Consider the following 24556-nt stretch of genomic DNA (forward strand, 5'->3'; position numbering starts at 1 on the left):
AGGCTCTGATTCACCAAAGCATTTAATTAGAACATACTTAAATCCTGCAAATCTATGGAAATTCAGCAAGTGTTCCACTGCAGTTCATCTCTTCACTGTTTCACAATGTTCCCTACTCATGGTTTTTCCTCAAAGATAGATGACACCCACAAGTCATAATATTGGTCAATAATACTCTAAAAAGTATCTCATGGCCTTTGTCTTTCTTCACTTATTTCCAACAGTTTTCCAACAGCAAATCACCACCTAATCAATATCAAATAAAAAAAAAAGACTTATCTATTTAGATCATATTTATAGAATAATAGTGTGCTACATATGATCATTTATATAAAATGAAAACAGACATAAATCACACAATTAGAAACATATTTCTTCCTGAGTTTTTGACTCTTCAGTTTAAAATTATGTTGGTTGGAATACTTATTTCTAGCTCTCACATAAAAGCTTCAAGTTTGATTCCTTCACAACAGTAGTACTTTTGATTGCAGATTTAGTCATACAGCTCTAAAAACACAAGGAATTGTTTTTGTCCTAACCAAGGGCTAACACAGAAAAAGTAAGATTCACCTCAGCAGATTTTTTTTAAACCTTGTACTGATGAGGAAATACTACAAAACAGCAGATTTGTTTCATATGAAATTCTCAGTTTATTAGTGGATTTAGGTAGTGCCAAGATAACTTGAATTTTAGAGGTATTCTGTACCACAAAGAGTAATCAGGTCACATTGCACACTAAAAACCTTGGAGACTTATGTTACAGAGTAACTAGTCAGTATTTTGATCAAGAAATACAGAAGAAAAAAAAAAAATGTTGTACCTGGAAATGTAGCTGTAAACATATATGCAACTGATAATTTCTAATGTTACTGCTACAAATGGAAAATTCAGAAATTATGTTCTGATGAATTCTACAGAATTCTCAAAGAAAAAGAACACCTTAGGTAATAAAAATTTCTTAAGCTTCTCAAATTGTAATCATCGCAGAGTACTGACTATACCATTTCCTAGGCAAGCAAACTAAGTATCTGAATTAACCTCATCAGGTTCCTTTGGTACCTGGTCATTGACTGTCTGAAGGATCTCCAGGAAAATCCAACTGCATTTAGCCACTGAAAAAGCTGCTGCTTCTCTCCTCTTTTTCTCCCTCAATACCAATCAATAACTTAGCTCGCAAATGTGGAAGTTCTGTCCCAGAACAAGAGACACATTAAAATGTAACTGAGATCAGACTGAAGGCAGAGAAATCCTGTGAGTGTAGAGGTACAAAAATGAGGTCAACTACAGTTCTCATGAATATTTCTGACAGCCAGGGCAATATTTTTTTTCTTCTCAGGAACATTATTTCCAATGCACAGATACAACCTTTCTTCTAATGAAAATAAAAACAGTGTTTTATCTAGAGATGGACACTAAACTGAAGAGCAAGGTAAGCTGGTAGCATCAAAGATGCTTTTGCCGTAGAACCCCAGGTTTTTCTTTAAAAATAAATAAAAAAAATAAATAAGCACTGTGTTAGCCCAAATTATGCCTTTTTTTTTTTTTTTTTTTTTTTTTTTTTTGAGAAGCTTCCTTCCCTTTCTGCAGAGGTACACCAAACACAGAAACAACAACAAAAAATAATCACCTGGATCATATATTCATATTTCAAAGTAAACACTTATTTTTTTCTGAATAAGTAGAACCACGAGTAGGAGGATAAACTGGTACAGTGAATTGGATGGTTGTGAAACAAAAGAGCACCCTGAGGGTTCCAGCTAGTAGAATACATTAGCTACAAACAGCAAAGACAAGAGCAATGTTTAAATAGCTAGAAACAAAGTACTGCACAGATAGATTTGGCCACAGATCTTCCCCTTATGCCAAAAAAATGAATCATTTTGGTATTTCTCGTTCATCAAGAAGGGCCTTAATTAATGCTGAGTCCCATGTCTAGGCAGGTTTGAGAACGTACTGCAAGCCGGCCAGGAACTCATGCATGCCATGCATCACTACACTTTCAGTACAGGTCACTCACTGTTGTAGCTTAAACATAACATTTTTCAGAAGAGATTAAAACACCCACTTCTACTATTCAATAGTCTCTGGAACACACAATTTCGCTCCAATTTGGGGAGAACAGAACTCACATGAAAAACAGTGCTAACACAGCATAAGAATCAAAGCAATGGGGATTTTTTATTTATTCTTTTAACCACCTCTCTCTATCTCTTCACAACTAGGAATAGGCATTTAACTATTAGAATTTATCTAATTTAGAAATTGGGTAAAGCTCCCAGGCAGAATTTCACAACAAAACAAAAAGTTCCATTAAAGATAAGAGAGCTGCAACAGGAAAATCTACATACCATCTAGGTTGTCAGTACAAACACAGACACTGAATCATCAGGCATTGCTAATAAAATAATGGTACCCCAGTTCTTCATTTACAGATTGTCTTTCTTTCCTTCAGGACTTGAATAGAACATACACATTAACATAAGTTATTATACTTCCCTCTGCTACTTCAACTCTGACACTTTCTCTGGTACCTATTTGAACTCTCAAAGTGAAAGAGCAGTAATTTGTACCCCTTCAAAAAAACAGACAAAAACATAAATACGTGTGTGTGTGTGTGTATATTTTATATATATATATATATATATATAACTTGTTATGAAGGCAATTTTCACTGTAACTAGCTTTACAACAGTAATTCAATTGTTTAATAGCCCCTGCGAGTGAAGCAATCTCTCTAAAAAGTTCAGTGATTGCAAGTTGGGTGTAATTAGTAGTTATGAAATCAATCACATTTAAAAGAAATTTATTTAAGCAGGAATTTGGAATGGATCTGTCAATTTACACTACTGCTCTCAAACTAAGGAAATTCAGCCTTTTTTCTTATGGTAAGCAGTAAACATGCTGCAGAACTATTGGAAAGCAGAGCAATTTTGGTACATAGTAATACCACGCATTCCATGTTGTTACTCATGTTTGCACTTCCTCTCACTTCACCTGCCCATCTCTCTCCCAGGACTAAATCCAGCAAATTTACATTCTTTTAAAATGTAACATAACATCTGTCCAAAACAGCAGCTGAGGGAGTTTGCAACTGTGTAGGGCAACTTCCTACACAGCCTGTGCAACTGGGTCTGGAGCCTTACTCTGCTGCTCCCAACCAGTACAGGGGCTGAGAAGTAGCCACAGGAGTAAACAAAGCTTTCCCCTCACATAATTTAAAGAATTATATATATGTATACACACACACACATATATATATCTATGGCAGATTTCCTGCTTGTATTAAAGAAACATTTAATGCATTCTGTCATTGGAAGTGTGCACTTCTTAGAACACATTCAAAGAAGTAATTGGGGGTTTTGCTCTAAGTTTTAGTTAAAAAGCAGTGGACTTGAAATCCTAGCTATAATTAAACAAACTGCATAGGGATTTTAAGTGGTTTTTTTTTTTTTTTTTTTTTTTTTTAAGTATTAAAAAAGCATAAATACTTAAATACAAGAATAAATACATAATTATTATAAAGTATTAATAAATAAAGTATTAATAAATACATAAATACATAAATACAAGAATATTTAAACCAGCATAACTGTTAATAAGAAGTTTCAGTTAGTATTACATTTTATTCCAACTATTGTAGTTCCAGAATGAGAATGAGATTAAAACCTTTGTCTGGACAGTGCATATTTCCAGAGGAGCTACATTCATATACAGCTAGCATGCATGATGTTTAAAACTGTTATGCATTTTTGGGGTACTCCTCACTACGGTTTTGATCTGTTGCACTCTAGATGGTTGTGTCATGGATAGCAAACACCAATAGCTTGGCAGCAGTACCAACCATAGAGATCATTAGAAGGGTTAGCCATTTATCTCCTATAATCCAGCAATTAGAGTGCTCAATAAAGTTTGGAAGTTGTTCAGGTTTGTCTACCCTGGAATTCAGTTTTTACCTCTACATTGTTTTTAATTATACACAATCAACACCACCACCACCCATCTTAAATCATCTTAAATTCCCTCAAGGAGAGACAGCTATCTAAGAATAAATTAGCATTGATCTAAATTTGAAATCTGTATCTCACAGTTTATTTTTTGTGACAGGCCATAAACTTTAGCAGACTAAACTTTTTATTATTAAAAATTATGAACTACAAAAACCAGCAGTCTTTCAGCCACAGAAAGCTAACTTTGAAAGGGGTTTGATTCCAATGAGACACTCTAGACTTAATAGACTACACATGAGACATACACGAAGCCTTTGTTCATTTTTCTTTGTTTATTGTTTTGCTTTCCTGAAGGCCTACAAAATATATCCATCAGCTGCCTGATAAAAAGATAACTAGCAGGGAAATTTCACCAGAAAAGGGTTTTGTCAGTTTTAGCAGTTTAAGAAACTGTCTTTCCTTACCGACAGTTACCAATTCTACAGCTCTGTCTCCCCTCATCCTGCACTAATAGAACAGTTTGTAAGGCTGAAATGCAAATAAGATCAGAGGTCATATTTATTTATTTATTTAAGAGACACTATTTTACTTCCATAGGCTCATAGGCATCCTGATTCAGTCCCTGCCAGGTCTGAACAGAGCATTTGTGTTCACATACCCATAAAACAGCGCACCATACAACAGAGGCAGGAAAAGGTAAGAAGACGAGCTGCGTAATCCAGAACTGTGTGACTGAACAGCAGCCTTTCAGTTCTGGCTTCCTTGGCCAGGGCTGTTTACCAATAAACTGTTCAAGAAGGAAGAATTTTTACAGTCCTTTAAACAAGGACAGACACATAGCACATCTTTTATCTACCTCAATCCCCCTTTGGAGCCAAACACCAGTTACTGCACACCACAGCAAAGGCTTTGGGCTGATCCAGGACTGAAAATGGCAAACACAATACAAGACATGCTCAATGAAAGGATGAATGAAGGACATTGCAATGCTGATTTTAAGCTGCTGGGCAGCCAGCTACAGCATGAAACATTTATATCACCTCTGGGAAAGAAAAAACACAGTTTTACACCAAAATACACAAAATACCATGTCCAGATCTTTCCCTAATGTTTTGATAGATTTCTGATAAACGATCAGAAACTTCTTTTAAACCATGGAATCGAGAGACAATTGTTTATTCACAGTAGCAGCAAGGCAAGTCTCCAGAAAGAAACAGAGGCATGCTGGCATAGTCTACAAAGCAAATTATATTTTAAAGAGAATTTTCTGCCAACTTTTTTTCCACATCAAAACATATTCCTGGTAGAGCATAAAAGCAATGTCAGCTAGAGGATGCTATTATTCAGAAGGAGACTTTTTCATTTCTACAAGTGGAGAGAATTGAGCATCGTATAATGAATCTCTGTTGTTGAATCACTCTGAGAAAGTCTAGTGCCTCTTAATGAGTTCCTAAGGCTATCTCTGACTTCACACATGCAAGGTTGATAGTAACTGAATTATATACACTGTGATCTGTGAAGGGGTATTTGAGCCCAAAGTAAATGAGTGCTATGCTAGGCTGAATTTTGGTTGCACAGAACTGGAAAAGTTGTAATAGCCACCATCTGCTCATGCAAAACATGAAGGCAGATATGAGAAACGAGCAGAAAGTACTTGTTGAGCAGCCTGAGAAGGATGGCCCAAGGAGATTACACCTGGGTTTAGCAGGAAGATGACAGTGGTTCGACATCAGTGGAAGAAATATAGCATTTAAATCAGAGAAAATACAGAGAGAAGAAGAATACAAAGTCATTTACCTTATTTTCTTACTTAAAATGGAAATATGGATGAAAAAAGGGGGAGGGATGTGCCCACCTCCCCAAAAGGCATACAAAGAAAGAAAAAATAGCCATGTCCAAAATGAGTTCTTGAGATTAAGAATAGAATGGGGAAGACTAAATAATTCACAAAATGCTTCCCAAAGCAGAAAGGGGTCCAACTCTTCTCATGTCCCACTTTGGCTCCCAGACTTGCAAAATTTAGTTATTTTTCTCTGTTTTTCTGAGCAAAACCAAGCTGTAAACCAACATAAACATGACTTCATGCTTTCTTACTATACATTTACATGGCTCTTGACATATCCTCTCGATAGCAGTCCGCAGCAGCTATTTCATGACACAGAAATTGTACCCAGTAAGAATGGGTTAATGGTAGAATGAAGAGTTGCAGGGACAGAGGCAAGGGGAAATTCACAGAAGTAGATTGATGATAGAGCCCTCAAGCAAACAGAAGCTACTACTAGAAGTTATACTCACCGTTGCACAAAGCATTTATTGCAGTGCAACTGTGCATGTCTGACTAGAAGCAAAGATACAAAGCTCAGCTAGTAGGAGAAAATGAGTGCTGCTCCCTCGTGCATTGATTACACCATTCATAACTGCAGACACAAAAATTTGACACAAAGGAATCCCCATACATATCATGGCTCTAGAGGCAGAGAACAAACAGCCTTTGAGAAGGCTCAGTTTTCTTTACAGATTTTGAAATAAACTCTCTGTGCATTGACATAGTTGTGTGCAAACACATGTTCTGCTTCTGTAGTTGTATGATCAGTATCTTCCTGATGCTACAGGCCTCTTATAGCCCATATTGAATCTATCTGCTCTAGAGTCCTTTCTGTCATTAAATCAGAATATTCCTAAAAAATTAACCATCTCTAGAAGGTAAAAGTATTTATCAAGGTAAAAAATTTAATTTGAGTTGACATCTAGATTGCATTACTAACATGAAATCAAACTACCTCTGCAACACAATTTAAATGGAATCAGTAATTTCAAGTTTATGTCTCTTTTTCTAGACTTTTTCCTGTATATCATTATATATACTAAAAAAAATCCTAAAATTAGGATATACTCCTGAAGAGCACCACTTATGAACTGGAGCAGCTCACAAGTCACCTAGGAACTGATCTATGAAACTTTCTAAAATCTCAAATATAAAACCATTAGCACTTTCTGTTAATTGCATGTATGCATGTGACCCTAAAGGAGGTGAAAGGCTACAGACCCCAGAGCAGCTCTGCAACTTACTTTTAAGTATTTTTGCTCCTCTTTCTTAGAGACAGAAATAGGCTCCAATGCATTTAAATAACCAGACATGAACTGTACCTTCTTACAGGAACAGTCCTTCATACCGCATTAAATAGAACACTACAGGGAAGGAAAGGAGATTATATCTGCAAGCATCTGGAGGCATTCAAACTCTAATCTCACAATTTCAAATAATCTCAAATCATGGTTGCCTGAATCCTTGTATTCTTTTCCTCTTGGCCACAGCCCAAAGCCAACTTCTTTGCCAGGAAATCATTTAACTCAAACTAGGTGATGTAATAACCTCTGGCATTAAAAATGAACTCTATGAAAAAGATCTGATGATTTTTGTTAACAATATTTTGCTGAGTGCTGAAACAAAGTTTTAACTTCAGTTTTCGTTTTCCAGTGTCAGGACTGGACAAGAAAGGACTATCTTCCAGTATTTTTCAGAATTTCTGAAGTTACGTACAGGCAGAATACTAATGGGTAGCTTTTAATAAGAAAGTAGAATAAAAACTATGAAAATGTAGCGTTACTCAAGTGGTTCAATAGTCTTCTAGACACATACATATACAAAAGAAGAGGCATCAAAGACAGACTGAAGTTATCAGCAGCCAAATACCCAGCTACAGATTTCAGATCATTCCTGAACACAGGTGATAAGGAGAGTCTTTTTAAAATTAAATGGCCAGAATGTATTTGAAAATATTCACAAAGTTCATTTTATTACTTAGGTTACTGACTGTTGAGAAAGTATATTTTGGTTTTAGTTGTGAAAAAAAAATGTCTATTGTTATTATACTATTTTAAAAAAGCACTAAAACTTATCACCTTTTGTTGAATTTTTGTAGAGTTCCCTTTCTCTAAATTTCAGTGTAATAAGCAATTAAAGGTCAACACTTTGTAGATTTTAACTAAAGGTCATATAAGAGGCTTTTTACTTGTGAACACTAGCAAAGCAGATGCCTTTGTCAAAATAGCTTTTCAGTTTTTCCTTCAAAGTATACAAAGGCTAGCATGCCCAAGAATGTATTCCTTTGTTATTTAGAACTCTACTAGTTTTATAAATTTATATGGTTCTACTCACATGTTCCACTATTTAAAACAATTTACACTGAGTCTAAAAATCCCATTCTCTGTGCATGTGTGCACACGAATTTGAAAAAAAAAATAAAATTAAAAAAAAAAAAAATGAAGCCCCACTTAGCACGCAGACAATGACAATGATTAAATACTTATAGATTCCATTAGATCTATATATAGCAGAACTCTGCTTGTTGTGGAGTATGCCTCCTCAATCACCCTTGGTTAATTAAATCCAGTCCCATTTACCAGCTCCAAACACATACATGAGCATGTACATCATTAACGGTTATTAACTGTAACACTACAGATATTCATTTTTGAATAACTACTATACATTACTTTGCATTTTCAAGTTAAACAGACAACTAAAAAATATACGTAGGCAGGTAGTGAATTTAACTAATGTTCTCATCACTGATGCTGCAGAATTTGGAGTTCAAAATGAAAGAATATTTATTTCAGCAAAATACTAAAAAAAAAAGTAAGTCTAATCCTTCATTGCTGAAGGGAGTTCTACAGGATTTGGTGGTAATGAGCTCAAACTAGGTCGTTATTTTTTTCAATACATGTGTGTATGTGTGCTTGCACACCTGTGTGTATAATTGCACTGACATACAACATCTATAAACAACTATACCTTGTAAAGGGAGAAACCATATGGCACTTGCACTTGTTTTATACCTATATACACATGCTCACAGCACCACCACCACCCCTTTCTCAGCTATCTCAATGTCAATTTAAATAAGCAAATACCATGTGCAACGTAGCTAATCCTGAGTATTTAAAGAATTTAAACTGTTGCCTTATCTCCTCTGGTTTAATGAGGTTTAAATGTTATAAGCTCTTCATTTTTCTTAGGATCTAACCATAGCTTTTACTGGAAAGAAAGAAAGCAGCCTTCAGTAGATTAAGGTTAAGATTAGCATAGACAAAACTAAATATTATTTCTACTGTCACTGCAAATACCAGTTCAACTGGAATGAACCAGGGACCAAGGCACACCTACTTAACATTGATTGCAAGCTACATACACCATATGAGATAATTACCTATGCAAAAAAGAAAAAAAAAAAAAAAAGGAAATTAGTTTGGCAAAGGGAAAGATCTACTCATCAACAAGTCTACGGGAATTTAACACCCTTGGAGGACATCAGAAGGGATCTGAAAATGAAAAACACAGCCTCAAGAATTTATGTTTGAATAATTATTGGGCTTGCATGGTGTAAAGCACAACTACAAAATATATATACACACACAATACAAACATATATACAATATACAACTGCAATAAACATATGCATCTTTCCCTAGACAAGATGCTGCCACCACCAGCAATAGACCTTAGCAATAAAAATGGCTCTTAAACAAAAGCATTACATTTCTTGGGCAGTTGACTTTCAAAAATATACCTATGCTTCTATAAGAATATTTTCCATTCCAAAACTTAAAGTATAAATGATTACCTGAAAATCCCTTCTGTTTAGAAAGTGTTACAAGAGTTATAGGGTTTAATTTTTAGGCAGTCCTCTGTGGAGCCAGGAGTTGACTCAATGATCTTTGAGGCTCCCTTCCAACTTGGGATATTCTACAATTCTATGAATTGGTCTTTCTAAACAGGAAAATATTTTCATTCATTAGTCTGCTAAAAGGAGCTCTTCTGCTTTGCATTCAATTCTAGAATTTGAATGTCTTCATTTAAATTAAGGGCTTAATTTCTAAGCTTTCTGTAGTAATAACTATGCTAGTAAATCTGTTTTGAACACCAGAAATTGTATACGTATTCCAAAAATAATTTAGCACTGCAAAGATGTCTTTCCTTTACCCCATCTAGAAGTCAAACCAGGGCTGTGCCAATATGCAAAATGCACTAGCACTAGGCAAGAAAAAAGGACTTTTTATTCTCCATACACTTTTATAAAGGACTTATTTTATTCTCCATACACTTTTCTCCTTAAAACTTCGTTTGAATTCAGCTCACCAACATCTGAATGATGGTGGCTAGCATTCCAGTTTGCTGTTTAATAAGCAGATCACTTAGAAAACCTAAAGTCACTATTATGTTAGGAGGAGAAATCATGAAAATTTAAATGAATAAGGACACAACAGAGCAGAGATACTGACAGTTTTAAATTGACTAATGATTTTTTTTTTTATTGGCTAAAATTCCCATCTGAGATATTTCCACCAGTGCTTGCCACTCCTATTTTCAGCAACTTTCACATCCTTATTTTTGGTTGTGAACATTTTGCCAAATTTGTTCAACAATACATATTGAATTTGGGAGACATTATACTTTTATTGAAAATAAGATGAAAGAATCAAGGATATAAACAATCTAATTCTATTTCATCAGTGTGCTTCAAGACTTTATCAAATAGACATCCATTAGAGGACCAAATAACTTAAAGCTAACCTTTCTTACACCCTGTCAGACTCCAATGAGGATTCATGCCACCTAACAGTTGACAAATGCCTTCCGCTGCTTTTCTTCTTTGCTCTAAATGTCTCATCTTTGACAAAACTACGCATTTCTTCACCTTTCATGCAATATCTATGTGATTTGGTGTGTTTGCTTTTTAAACTACACTATCAGGCTCCAATTACTCCCTAAATATTTTTCATTCAAGCTTGTTTTCTGTAACAAGAGTTATTACTCCATCTCCAAAGTAAAGGACAGTGGTGTACTATGAAATTATAACTCTGTTACGGCTAGCTAGAAACTGCATTAAAAACTCTCATCAAGCACCGTCAATACGGTGTTTACCAGATACAGTTATTCTATTTTATCAAACAACAAATAAATAAAGGATCTATGTTGAGATGCCTCTTTTGAAAAGACAGACCTCTCTAAATATTAGATCAACATGTTTATCCTGAACACCAAAGAATTTTCTAAGTAGGAATCTTGATTTTCTGGTAAAGTTAGAAGAGATGTCTTCAAGATTCTGGTCAAATGAACTAACCGTTACATAAAACTAAAAAGTTATGGGCAGTGCAGTATCTGATAGTTAAGACAGGTAGATAATTTTTCTACTTAAACATTTTTTTCTACAATGAGGGTATTGTTTCTTTTTTGACCACAACTTTTAATCCTCTCCTTTTATTTAAAATTAAAATTTTACAGAAATAGGCTTTATTATTTGTATTTCTGTTTTTGCTGTACTTGCTGTACTTATTTACGTAGAGCTTATTCCTAAAGAGAGATAACATTTGTTGTAAGTTCAAAAACAGTCCAAACTACATTGTTTTATGTCAGTATGGAATTTAAGTCTGAGATTTTAATAATTTCACCAAATCAGAATTTTCATTTTTTCCACCCCATACACAAATTTCCCTATACAATTTCAGCATCAAATATATCATTACAAAGCAGAAGAATGGTAATTTTTGATACAAGTCAGGTAATCAATATTTCAAAATACAGGTCACACTGTCTTTAAGATACAGAAAATGGACATTTCACTACATTTCACTCCACTCTGCAACACGAATAAACATAAGTAATTTATAGTATGGTTAAAATTATGGCATGGTTAAAAAAACTCAGCAAAAGAACCTGAACCCAATATACAGACAAGGAACACAACTCTATTTAGGAACTGGCAACACATTAATTAACTGCTTCTCTGAAAATTTATTCAAGTTGTCCTCCATAATAAAATCTTCTGTATGGCTAGGTCAAAGACTTACAGGAAAGAGTGTCACTTGCTTTGCTCTATATGTTTTTAACACATATATATATGCCAAATGAATGCAAAAAAGTTGCTAATCTAAATTAATACAGATTTGGACTTTGTGTACATAGCTATATGTAGAAGTCAGTACAACTTTTTTTTCCTCTGCGAGGAAAACACTGCGAGTTCTCAGTACTTCTTCAAAACTGAAGGAGATTTTACTCTGTGTGATTTTTTATTAATTGATGTAAATCTTTTTCCTTTTTTTTTTTTTTTTTTTTTTTTAGATATCTGAGGAAATCTTTCTGAAATTGAACTCCATGAAATAGATTTATTCTTCAGCTTTGCCAGATTATTTATCATTAGTCATGCTATAGATTATACTAGTGAATTCCTCCCTGAATTAGATTGATTAAGAATGTGCTAAGACTATCATGAAAACACACATGAAAGTAATGGTGAACAGCAACTGTTCACTGTCAAACTATCAGGTAAACACAGCTAAACAAGACAAAGGATGTGATGCATGGATCCGCATGAAAGCAAATTAGTAAAGAAATTTCTCAACATTTGCAGATTAGGAAACCCAGCTACCTTATAAAAAACAATCTGATAAGAACAAAATTTACTCTCCCAAGTTTGCTTTCAGAGTAAAGCCTTATTTTTTAGTATTAAAAGGACCTTAGAAATATCTATTCGCACTTTTCTCAATTTGCCATTGCTAATAACAAAATAAAGATGATTACAAGAGCACGTCATATTAACGAATCACAGATATCAAGAAAAGAGATGAAGACCGTCCTCTCTTATTTGATTACATTGTATTTGGTAATAAAAAGTAATCCTGAATTAAGACTAATTAGCTTGGGAAAAAGAAGCCTTTGAGTCCTGTAATACATGGGGCATATTTTATGAGCCAGCTATCAGCTTATTCAAAAATTTAAAACATGAAAATATGTGGAACATATATAAAAAGATATAGATAAAAATATAACATGGTTATAAGACAAAGATTATACATCTGCTCTGCATACCAAATGAATGTCTACGGTCTTAATTTAGGAAAGCCTCACCTAGAAATTGGTTATAAATAGAGATATTATATATATATAGACACTAGAAATTGTTTCCTTTAATACGGAAAAAACAACAGTATACCAGCTCTGTGAGAAACAGGATGCCTAGCAGCTTTGAAAATAGACTCTCTACTTGTCTTTTTTGTTTGTTTGTTTTATTTTGCCCCGCTTCTTTGTCACCTGGAACTCTACTTTACAAGGGAAACCTGCCTATGCAGTGACCACATCTGCTCAGAGAGCCCTGAAAGCACTCAATACCATGAACAATTCCATTAATCTAATGAAATCATCAATATTCTTAAAATTAGGTCCATGCTTCAAGTATTCTGATGACTGGAGCTTAATCCAAAGCCCATGAAACGCAACAGGAGTTTTCGATTTCATTTCAGCAAGTTCAGGATTCAAAGTGCTTTGGATTTCAAGTGCTCTCATCAACTAGTTTTGAATGTTTCTTGACAAAACAGATGTACACTGCATCTTTTTTTCATGTTTATTGATTTCGCTTTTGTTTACCAAAAGTTTCAGGTTGGATAATCACATTCTACATTTATGGCAGGAATTCCCACTGGAAATGCAAAGTTAAAACTTTGACTTTTTTTTTTTGTTGTTACTTTCTATAAAGAAAATAAACAAACCAAACAAAATTGATACAGTATCCTCATTATCTGTGAACTGGCAAACGCTCAAGCTCCATGTTAAACCATTTAACATTAGACCTTTTTGTATATGATACATTCAAGCTGTTCTCCCTTAAAACCACCTTTTATGTAATGAAGAAAATTGCCAGTCAACCATTTAAAAATAGATTAAAATTTATTGCATTGAATTCAGCCTGAAAACAGAAGGATGTTTTCCTTAAAACGGTTTAACAGTTTTTCCCCCACCTTATATTGTTTTTAATATTGACATTTAAGTCTAATAAAGATAGAAACAGACAGAATGGGGGTACAGAAACACTCGTCTTGAACCAAACCATTTTTGATATTCATCTTCCTGCATTTAACTCAATGAATCACTGATACCAGTTTATCTCACAAAGAGAATCTTTTTTAAATAAAACAGTACAGTAGTATTCTTTATAATTTGATTAGCCATTGATTTTAGATATTTAAGGTTCTGTAATACTTGATAACATTACAATAAAACTTGATAATAATAATGTTCTACACTTTTCAATATACGTAAAGTCTTTTCTTCTGATTTAGGATTCAACATTGTACTATCGATAAGCAACATCAAAAGAATCCAGCTGAGAACTATATTTTATTCACAAAAAATCTTGTGCTGCAAAACAAACCCATTTTCTAATGAGTACATCTCCATTGTGCTACCACTGGCAGGGGAAGGGGGCTTTTTATTTTTTCTTTTAAACCACAAACTGACAAGGTGTGCTTCCAATTGATTTTCAGCTTGCTTGTTTGCTGAATGGAGCAACTTTTTTATGATAACCTACAAAAGTGTCATTTCTAACTGTCATTATTTTTTTCTAAAGTTCAGTTCATCTAATGCCTTTTCTAAAAGGCCTGCTCCTGTCAAAGAGAACAGCAAAACTCACAATATCACTGCAGCAAGAATCAGATCTGATATTGCTGAAACAGAGGGGGTATTAGGATCAACTTAATGAGACCTCGCTTGAAAGAAAGTGAGAAAAATTCAGTACATATATGAATGTCTTCCATCCTGAAATAGAAAAATAATGAATTTCATATACTGGAAATGTCAAGGCTTATTCTTATTTGAATGTTTCAAGCTCCTCCTGTTAAAAAAAATTTGTAGCATGTCAAACACCTTAAAATACACCCACTGTTTCTGCAACTCACAATTTTAGCAGAGGGCATACAGATTTGGGGGGATTTGTTATTATGAACAAAGAATAAGTTAGCCCATCCTGTTAATATTACAAGCAGATCACAAACAGATTCACATGAAACAGATCTCTCATTTTACATTTCAATCCTGACATGTAAATGGTCTGTTTTCTACACTATTAGGCTGCTCAGCAGCTTTCTAATGAATATCTAATATTTCACAGACTTGGCAAACAAACAGGATGGCATTTTGGTTGCAGTCTCTGCAGGGGAGAAGTGAGGGAAGAGTGGTGGTGTTATTTTTATCTGTCATCTTTAATAACTCTTTTATGATCATACAGAAGCATCCAGCATGTTCAGAGTAAACCACCAAAACCTGAAAACACTAACTCTTGTGAACGTTGTAGCTTTGTATCCAAATTAAAAGTAGGTAAGGTTTCACACAGCACACATCTACAAAGCACCTTAAAATATATACTTTATTCTTTGATTGTAGTTTTTTTAAGTTGTGGGTCAATATCTCAGTAATCACTTAACTGCTAACAAAGACTTTTAAGCTCCATCTACCATGATTATTTTTTGTAAAAACAGGTACAGGTGTTTGTAAACAATGAGATATGAATTGCTCAGTAGCTTTTTAAAGACATTGATTTCAGTGTAGAATCACGACTGTGTTTACTAAATGACATCTTGATCACTGTCAATAGCTGTATAATAAATATAGTTTTAATGGATTTACTGATTCAGATCAGTTAGGATCTCATACTTAAATTCTATTTCCTCTACCCCAAATCGGGACTGAAATCTCCAGCCATTACAAGCATTGAACCATGAAATGTATACTCTATTTCCTCCATTAATAAAATTTCTCAGTTGTCTAGATCAGTAATAAAATTCCTCTAGGCTTCCAATTTTCAGATCAGCAGACCATCACCCTGGCTTGCAATGGGAGACAATCCAAGCAACCTGCATTCTACACATGTCCAGCAGTGTATAGGCTATTGACAGGTAGTGGCATGAGTATTTAGCAAAGGATGCATTAACAGCTCACAAGCTCACTCTCCTCAGAATCCTACCATCATTTTATATGATACTGAGATTTCTCTCTACATACAGAATTTCCTTTCCTAGCTTAAAAAAAAAAAAAAAAAAAAAAAAAAAAAAAAAAAAAAAGAGCTTTTTTGAAATTATTGATAACCACACTCAAAGGATGTTCATCAATGGATGTCCTAAGCAGATCATTTACTGTAATAGCCTCTGAATCTTAATACATACAAATTCAGACACTATTTCTGTTATTTTTATATGAAGCAATAAAGATCTACAGCATCCCTTCAACATACCAGAGCAGCTGTTACACTAGTTAAGTAGCGTATATATTTATATACACTGTCATATTGGGCACAAAAATATTTGACAAAAAAATAAAGTTGTATTTAACTCTTTTACATTGGTGCAAATCTGAAGTCAAGCCATTCATTTCAGTGGAATTGCATAACACAGAGCTGGCTTGACTGGGCTGTAATTGGGTTAACCATTGAAGAATAAACTAAGCACTAAGAAACCGTTACAAACCTGTCCTATCTCTACAAGATCACAAAAAATGCACTTTTACCCCCACTGCAGTGGCATCGTTTCCCACACTTGCAGTTATCTTTTTAAGACATCTGGTCAGCAAGTCAATCCAACCTCTCACAAGTACTGCAAACTAAGGTAGAAGTGCTACTCTGACTTTGAAAATTTTCAAGATGCAAAATTAGAATAACCCAACCCACAAAGAAATGTATTCAGAAACAACCTGATCTGAGTAACCCAGAGAGACAATTTCAAATCAAATGAGTGAAAAAGGCAAGTTTACATTCCTGACATTAGTCTTACATACTTAATTTAGACAGGAGTCCAGCTTCTAACAATATGCAAAACTTACAATTCTCACCTCCAAGGGTTTTAGTGAGTACACACACACACAAAAAAAAAAAAAAAAAAAAAAAAAAAAAAAAAAAAAGTTTAAAATCTTTACTCTTGGGTGCTTTTGGCTTTTTATTTGTGAGCATGAACACATTTAGAATACCTGTCTAATCCCTGTTTGAATACCTACTCTGCTTTCCATTTTCTCTATCCTCGACAGGAAACCTAGATGTCACTATTTTTCCTTCCTTTTTTGCTCCTTGCCAATAATATTTTTTTTCATTAAGAAATACTGATTTTCTTCATTTCAGTTGCTGCTTAACTTCACTGATATTCTGGAATGCACAACTGTGACCATGACACGTTATCTCAACATGTTTCCCAGCAATAAGATATCACTAATGAGTTAAGCCCACTTTATTGGGAGAACAATAAGAATACTGCAAACATCTGGAATAAGCCATTCTACGTCACATGCTACATTATGCATTATTCTACAATATTTCCATGTCAAATGTACTGCCAGACAGTCAAACTGCAAGAGACATTACCATATGGTTTCAATGCCATTACTCCTGTCAGTGCTAAAATGAATTAAATGTAGTCTTGTATAATTCCCTTATTTTGTATATTCTACACTAGGGGTCACAAAGCTATTAGTAAAAATAGAAATAATCATGGCTTTATTAGATAGGTTTAAATAAAATGTTTTACTTAGCTCACTTAGAAATATCACTTAATATTGGTTCCGAATCAAAGTCATTATTCATGCTAAGTTTCACATGAACTCAGGGTTTCTACTCAGTTGTAGTAATCCTACAAGAGATGAACCAGAAAACCCAAAGGCTGGCAAGACCTACGCAATAAAAATAAATAGATAAGTACAAAATTGTAACATACCAGGTGCATGAGACCAAGACTGCTGAGCACTAAGCAGCTATTATCAATATGCAGCCGTGTGCAGAACAGCACATGTAGCACCACCTGAGAAAGCCAGAATAGCTGTCAGGAAAGGCTAATTAGCCTGGGTCAGAATCTCAGTAATAAAAGCTATACACTTCTCTACCTTAAACCAGCTCCTATGGTTAGATCTGCTGTGTTTCATTCAGTTCTCAACTGACTGCTTAAAAAACAAAACCAACAACAACCCCCCAAAAAAGCAAAAAGAACCACTGTTACACAATATTAGGAAGTGTACATTGTAAACAACAAAGTTGCATTAAAGTGATATATTTTTAACTTTAGAATATTACCATGGAAAGATGAAAAATAACACTAATGAGTGGATTGATGCAAGAGTTTTTCTTTTTAATATTGATTTTTCTTTACAGAGCTAAAAGCAATCTTTTAAATTACTATGCAATTTCTATTCAAAGAAGCTTCTAAGAAGCTGGATGAGCACAGTACAAAAGGTGTTTTTGTTGTTTTTTTTTTAAGTTGAAATTTGGGAGAATTTGAAATATGAAAGCCATAGCTTTCTTTAAGGAAGTACCAGACAGTACTTCTAAACTTATCCCACTTATCCCTCCTCCCCCCCCAAACCCTTCCAGTTCTGTTTGTGTTCTTAACCAGCTATACTTAGGCATTTTTATTTTTCATAGACCTTTGTTTCATTCAGTGCACAAATGCAACATCAAAGCATGAGATCTTAATATCTTTAAAAAAAAAAAAAAAGTGTTGATTCCTACACCCTAATTTTATAGTACCTTATATGTAATATATATTATGTGTATAATATAAGATCAATAAAATTCACATCAACAATAGACACTTGAAAGGCTGCATATGTGTACATATATACAAAATTACACAAAAAGGAAGCTCATTTTATAGCATAACAAGCCTTATTTTAATTTTTTGTTTTAAGGTTATGGCTACAACTCTGTATGATACTAATGAAGTGACTACCAAAACCAGAGATCCCTGGTACACATCAGATCCTTTTAGTAAAGAAGTGATGAACATTTGTCCTCATAAGGCTCTGCATGTATCACTACAAACTTCCATTGTCACACACTCCCAAAGGTCTCTTTTGCAGATACTAAACCCATCTGGTTCATGGCTTTGAAGCAGTTATGAAGCAGAGGGAGCAGCTGTCCGAACAGCCCATCCCAGAGCCCAAGCATCTTCGTTCTTCTTGCAGCAAAAATAAGACAGTAAGGCCTGCTATCATCAAACATACAATTGAGACAAGCTGTCAGAAATTTATGCCAGGTTTCACAACAGTAAGTAGTGCTTTCCTTAACAAATTTCTATACCTGTTACTTTCTCATTTAAATGCTTGATTGGAAAACACAAGTAAGCAGTGATGAGCACCCAGAAATCACAAAGTAACAAGCATTCCAGAAGCAGGCCCAGAATCCAGCAGCTAAAACTGCAATCAAATACAGTCATCCACTTAAGATTATAAGCTAAGTCTACATTCAGTCTTCATAATCAGCATGTAACATAGCTGGCTCCTCAACCTTTCCTAGTTTTCACAACAGGAGATTCGTACCACACAGAAACCCTTAGCTAGTAGGATTGTTTTCCTACTCTTAAGAACGATTGTCCTCTTGAGAACAGTGCTCAACTCTCTTTAACCTGGCCTCCTCTGCTCCAGTTGCACACACCACTCCAAATTTGAAACTGTGGCTACTTATTTTATTCACAGCAGTAATTTATCATCTAAACTAGGAGTACACTATGCTGCAGTTCAGTAGACTACTGTAATTTCTCATCTCCTTAGTAATTAAACTCAGATTCATACGAAGATGGCTGTAGGCCTTACCCTAACAAAGGCAGAAGTATTACAAATTTGTTTCAAGGAGACTACTAGGTAAATTTAATTAATTTCTTAACATTTTAGAGCTAAAGATAATGACTTTTCAACAGTATTATAATACTGTATATTCTTTGACTGAACAGAAATTATAATCATCTTTGACATTTCTAGCATTGTTACGTATTTTTAAAATATTTTGATACTAAAACGACAAAAATTCAAAATCCCATTTGAAACATGATAAACTTGGATCATAAGATAATCATAGTCATTAACAGCTTCTAAGAAAGAACACAGAAATACTGATGACAGGGATAGAAAAACTCCTCAGCTCACTCCAGCTCTGTAGGAAGAATCAAGGTTTTCTTACATAAAGATTAATAACAATTTTAGCTAACAGTAACTAAACCTGTTCATATGTTAGATTAAGCTGATGCACCTTGATACACGTGTTTTAAAGCCACACTTTAACTCCTTATTTACTACAGTTTAAATAAAACTATTAACAATAAGAAGTCTTCTTTTTTTCCCATGTTGATATAGCATTTAACATCATGGAATCAATGCTTGTTAAAAAAAGGGAACAGCATTATATGAAAGTATCAAGTGCCAACATATAACACTGAGGACAGCATGTTATGACAGGAAGTTTTTTAAATGTACTTTATAATAAAATCTTGAATATTTATATGTATGAATACTTGTATGTACACATTAGAAGTTCCATACAGTGAGCAAGCAGACTAGACTCCATTTTGTTATAGCATTTATCCAACAGTCACAGATAATTTTGACTTTGAGGCTTTTCAGGCTTGAAAACTACTTACATGAAGGAGTGCACCTTGCTCATTGCTTTGTTTGGTTTTGGATGGCAGAATCTGGAAAGGACGGTGATTGACCATACCTGATATGTACATATATATTCAAACCCAGTAATATCATGTACATTTATCAGATTAAAGTTTAAATTCTAAAAACATGAACATCTGAAAGTTTGAAATGGAAATACCTATGACTGTATAACCATGGTAGTCAGATCACTGTAGTTATAACCTTTTATTATTATTATTTGGAAAAGTTTTTGTTTGACTGGCTATGTTTTGGAGAGATTTTCCACGTGTCCTTCACTATGCACATAACCAGAACATTCCTCTGACCTGACAGTTTCTCAAAAAGTGAAGAGGTGGGGGCATGATTTTTAATAGTACAGAACGTTATGGTTGCTTTATCTTTAAAGGGGCGCTTGCTTTCAATTAAATGTACATACGTTTGCTTTGGCAAACTGAACATAAATGTATGTAATCTTTAAAAATTAAGCAGAACAATGAAGAATCCATCAACTCTTAACTAGTAAGCTCTCACAGTTCTGCTGGAAAGTAAAATTAAATGCCATAAAATTGCTGCAAATCTCTTCATATCTTACTGGATATGACTTTATGACCATTATTTCATTATTTGCAAAGTTGTGACCCAACTAATTACACATAATTAAAAGCACTCACAAATACAGTGCTTTTGCTCACTGCAAATACTAAGAGTCTTGAGGGGATGAAAAAGTTTTTAAAGTAACCAGAATGTGTTTAGGCCTCATGAACTTTGTATCAACAAAATCATAAGGTGTCCTAGTCCAAAGGCTGAATGGCTGTAATACAAAATGATTTCTTCTAGAACTTTTCATTTCTAGGATGTACATTTCACTAGCCTAAAACATTTCGCTATATTCTAAGACTCAAAAATAGGCTATGTGATAGACAGAAGTCAGTTTAACCCTGCTCTGATGATTGTACATCTGAATTACTGAAAGTTATTGTTAGAAATTATGAGATGTACTCAGTTGCATCTTACCTGGCACTGCAACGGAGATGGTAACCTTGGAAAGGTTCATCTATAACATTCTCCTGGCTTTTTTTCCCCCCTAGGCCTGCATCCATACATTTGTTTTAAAACAGAGTTAAATGAACATCAGTGAAAAACCATAAAGTTTTAAAAAAGGCAATAAAGGTAAACCTCAGTTTCACTCTGCCAGTATGAACTCCACAACACAAGTATCAAGACTTTGGCTGAGTCTACTATAAACACACTCTTGCTTATTTAAAAGTTTCCAACTCTCCTCCAGATTAGGAAAGGAAGTCCATATGGAGAAATATACTGTATTTCTCAATAGTACATATGTCTTCCATAAAAAGGAAAGCATACATGGGTAGCAACTCTAATCAGGTGCTCAATTTCCTGAACATTCAGAACAGAAACAACCTTTTTTTGCTCAGAAATCAAGCAATATAAAACAGAACAGTGCAGACAAAAGCTTGACTCTGCAGTGCTTATCATGTTGCAATGAGCACAAACAATCTTGAATAGTTAACTGCAAGCAGTACTGTTAATCGCCATTTAACTGAAAATCGCCATTTTCATCTGTACAACAGGGAAAAAAAAGAAAGAAAAAAAAAAAAAGAAGAAAAAGAGTTACCAGCACTGGTAAAAATGAATTATAAAAAATGCTTAAATGCTTATGAATTAAGAAAAATGCTTAAGATGAGCTTAAATTCTTGGATTTTCAGTAGTATCATTTTGTACACTAATGGTTGTAGTAAAAAAAAAAAAGGCAAGAATAAAGCTTATATTACTTTTTCCTCAGACAGAAAAGCAAAGTAACTTCTGCCTCGCAATTACTTTTGCTTCTTAGTGCAAGAACACAAGAAAAAAATACCTGAACTGCTTTGTTTTATTTAGATAACTACTGTACTGCCCCAAAATAAACCAACTGAGAAAAAATACACAACAGTTTGTCAGGGAAATACTTGGAACAGGTAAGATCTAAATAAAAATTTGAGGTTAATGAAAAGTGCATCTGAGAATTCCTCCTAATCCTCCTGCCTCTTGCTGTTTTAATGAAACATTTTAAGGAACTAGGAAATCCACTTTGCACTCTGCTACTTTGGAAATCCCACTGTGGTTATACACTCATATATTAATGTGTGCATGCATTTAGGATAATGAGGGATTCCCATACAAGGGCTTAAAAACAAAAAAAAAAATCCTGACCCCTGGGGAAAAATAAATAAATAAATAAAAGGCTATTTAGGCATCAAATATTATTTTAAAATAAATAAATAAATAAATAAATTAGAAAAGACAAAAAAAAATGACAGCAGAAAGTGTTAAAGTTCAGTCTGGTAGCAGGCCAACTGGGACTCAGCTGAGCCTTGAAATTTGAGGATGATCCTTTTTATGGCTCACTGCATTTTGCATATATGTGCAAATATATGGCTTTTGAAAATTCAACTAACATTTTGGAAACTAGTAAGGCACAGGACAGAAAAGAAAGAAGACACAAACACACCACTTATATCAATAGGTATTTGATATCCAGTTTTTTAAAGTTACACGCCTGAACAACCAGGAATTATTGCTACGTACTTTAAACCAGTGAGATGATCTGTTTATATAGCATTGCTGTTTCTCTCATCTCAGCTGGCATCCAGGTGCAAGTAATAAAGGCAGTCTAGGAATCAGTGACGCGGCCATTTTAATTCTGACTGAAAACTCCAACCTTATGGTCTGGATTCTCAAGCAACATCTCCAAGGTCTTTTTTATTTTTCAAATGTGTTTTAGCAAAACACAACTTTGTCTTTTTAAAGAAGTAGGAACATGAATTTCATTCTCTAAGCTAAATGGATAAAGTAAACAATTATGAGATAACTGACTTGAAAGTTACTACTACATTTTTACTAAGAGCCTTCCTGAATAGCAGAACAAAACCTGCACATAGTATGCAAGGGCCCTTACAACATGAAGAAAATCATTGAAAAGGAGTCAACAGCTAAAAAATAAAAGGTAGACAATGACAAAATCAGTATGCTCTGTCTCAAGGATGAAAAGCACATGAGTTTCAGCTGATGTGTCCTTTCCCAAGAACAAAAACATGACTTTTAAAAGAGGGGCAGCAAATGGAGTCAACAGAACCAGAGGCTTAGCTTCATGCCCCAGCACTGGGCTCTGGAAAAAATGCCTAAATTTGGTGATGTGTCATAGGCTTATAAAGAAAAAAAAAAGTTTCCATTTGCTTCTCTTTCTTTCCAAAGAAGTAGAGCTAAACTCTCAATGTTTGTGATACCATGGCCAAAATTAATATATCGCTTTTTGAAACTGTATCACAGGTAAAAACAGTAGCATTCCTGCGGTACCATGTTAAATCTCAGAGTTCAGTAAAAACAGAAACAAGCCAGCCCTATCCTGCTGTGGTTTTTATCCCCTTCACGTGTGCTACACGTGCACCAATTAAAAGTCCCCAACAAGCATGGCATTCAACAAAAACATCACTCTCTTACCCCAAGGAGTGAGGCATCAAGCAGGAGCCCCGTCCAGTGCAACTCACAGCAAGGCCTCAGGGCCAGTCTGAGGCAGAGTCACCCGTGGGTCTGGGCCCAGCTGCGGCCCCTGAGGGCTGTTGGGCAGAGGCACCTCACCCACACCCTCACAGCTGGGGGCAGGGGGCCAGGATGCTCCTGCTGGACCCAGCTAGAAACCCTACCTCCAACCAGTGTGCTGAGTTGACAGTGCATTTAGTGGTTAACACCACATTCCCAATGTGGGAGTGCTTGCATTGTACAAGTGGCGTTCTTTCTTTTTGGTTTGCTTCTTCCACATAGGTTTTAACTGCAGTTGTGTGAATCAGGAAGTTAAATTTTGTGAAGTGCCATTGCATGCTAGTCACTTAATGAAGTAAAAGATGAGTAGATGTATGAAAATTTCTAACTTCAACAGTTCCTTAATAAGACCATGCAAAATTTTATGGTTTATTCTCAGAAACAGAAGTAAGCAGCAAAGATATTTTGAGGTCCTGGCATACTAGGAAGCATCATAACTACCTCAGTCAGCCTAGGCAAATACTAGTAATTTTAATTATTATTTAGTAAGATCATAAAATAGTTACTCAAATGTTATGGCAACAGTTTGAAAAATTATAACTGAAATTTTCTAAATGCTCAAGATCTTGGCTTTCCCAAGTCTTCCTTATGTTGTAAACATGATTCTGGGCAGAAAAAATGGAATGGATAATAATGAGTTGCTACTTTAATATCTCTAAATCTACAGAAAGCATCTGTTTTGGAAACATTCCTAATTTAAAAGAATACTCAGGAAAAACTGATTTCTAAAACCCCTTATTAACCTGTGAAATCTCATTGAATCACTGGAATTTTCTGTTTGTCTTCAATG

At 34.6% G+C, this 24556-nt stretch overlaps 1 long non-coding RNA gene across 1 annotated transcript in view; it reads right to left on the bottom strand.

The window, feature by feature from the left end:
- The window catches only part of LOC311440807, a 242320-nt gene extending 218518 nt beyond the window's left edge, over positions 1-23802 (bottom strand). The window contains exon 1 of the long non-coding RNA XR_014695597.1: positions 23668-23802. This is a non-coding gene — a long non-coding RNA (uncharacterized lncRNA). The remainder of the gene's footprint in view (positions 1-23667) is intronic.
- Between the last annotated feature and the right edge of the window lie 754 nt (positions 23803-24556).

The sequence above is a fragment of the Aythya ferina genome (assembly GCF_964211825.1).
Source record: "Aythya ferina genome assembly, chromosome: 8".
Taxonomy (NCBI): domain Eukaryota; kingdom Metazoa; phylum Chordata; class Aves; order Anseriformes; family Anatidae; genus Aythya; species Aythya ferina.